Consider the following 1,810-nt stretch of genomic DNA (forward strand, 5'->3'; position numbering starts at 1 on the left):
TGAGACGTTTGTATTCCTTTTTGCCTGGTTCATTTACTGCATTTTTGTATTTTCTCCTTTCATCAATTAAAGTATACAATTCATTTTCTCAGATGGCGCAGTTTTTATAACTGTCTAGTTTTCCCTTTAACCTCTATGGTTGTGTGTTTTGACAGTGGAAAATGTTACTATATTGTATGGTCTGAACAGGAAAGACACACACATGGAAAAAGCTGAAAAGAAAAATAACATAGGCTAAAATTAAGCAAATTAGTAAATGGATTGGCGAGATTTGGAGTTGTGTGAAGTAAGAAGCCAGCTAGTTGAAACAATCACTGTAATATTTTACGAACGAATGCTGGTATACAAAGTTCAATGGAATTAAATTTCCACATTTTGTACACTATCCTTCGGGTTGTTGGAATAGTTCTTGAGAAAACTGTAATTAACAAACCTGAAATCCAAGAATGGACTGTCTTTAGAAGTCACATCATGCAAAGATTTCTTGAGTGAACCACATTACAAATATGATGATGCTCTAAAATCCAGCAAGTGCAAGATCTGCACTCAGATCAAAATAAAATTGACTGTTGGGCTTGCACAGTTGAGTAAGGAAGAGGATAGTGGTATCAGTCCCCATTACCAGTGCATGATGTACAGTTGTGACTGCAAAAGCTATCCAAAATATTTGTATTCACATGCTCCCATAAACAACAAGCAGTCAATCACTTTGGTATGATTTAGTATAATATGCAACACGGCATCCAGTAGTAAAAACAACCCTTGATCAGAAATGTATACATTACCTGAGTGACATGTGTACTAAAGAATTAAAGTAGTGAACTGGTGTGTTAAATTTAACAATAAAAACAATCAATTTTTGACAATAAAATTTAATTGGATAGCTAAAAAATCTACTACATAAAATAAGGTTATAATTGGTCAAGCTTTTGAGGCCAGCGGCTGCTCCTTCACGCAGAAGGGTTGAAGGGGGAGGGAAAAGACTGCACACATCTAGGAAAAGGAATAGCTTTCAGAAAAGTAACCAGAACCTGTCCTCCAAGTCTCCCATAACCCATGTTTCTGGATGACTTTTCCGAAATCTACTCCTTTTCCTAGACCTCTCCAGTCTTTTTCCTTCACCCCTCTTACCCTTCACCTGAAGAAGGAACCACTGGCTCTGAAAGCTTGCCCAATTATAACCTCCTTTTGAGTGTGTTCTGCCACCTTTTGGTGAGTAGCGTTTTATCTATCCAATTACATTAGAAATGTTAAATTTGATACTTGTAAAGCCAAATACTAGCACAATGTTTGAATCTTCCAGGCCTCTAAACACGTCTGCAAAACAGAACACAGTAAATCTCAAACAAAACATTCATCTTCATTACAGTAACATGTATACCAAAGTATCTGTACTAGACCTCCCCTTTGCTGTGTTCTCTTGCAGTGCAACCCTATTTTTCTTTTCTTGTACAGTATATGAGCAAAAACATATTTTGCACTAAACTTGGAATGAGTTAGCTTCTAACATAGTATCACTGCCTTGAGGTGTACCACTTTCTGATGTAGAAATGTTACATTTGTATAGTTTGTTTTTTTCAACTGAGTAAGAAATTTACCACTCTAAATTTTGTTCCCTAGCAAAGCACTAAATATCAAAGGGAAGCAGAGTGACATCACAATATGCTTTTTAGTTCCAACTTTCATGTCAATTAGGAACAAAAGCAAGAAAATTCATGCCTCCCATACACTTCACAAGCCATAGTTTACTTTGAAGAGAAATGGTTGTTGAGGGGTTGTGGTGGGCTAAGTAAACAGTGTAAAAAGACAA

This window comes from Schistocerca cancellata, chromosome 8 (genome assembly GCF_023864275.1).
Source record: "Schistocerca cancellata isolate TAMUIC-IGC-003103 chromosome 8, iqSchCanc2.1, whole genome shotgun sequence".
NCBI classification, from domain to species: domain Eukaryota; kingdom Metazoa; phylum Arthropoda; class Insecta; order Orthoptera; family Acrididae; genus Schistocerca; species Schistocerca cancellata.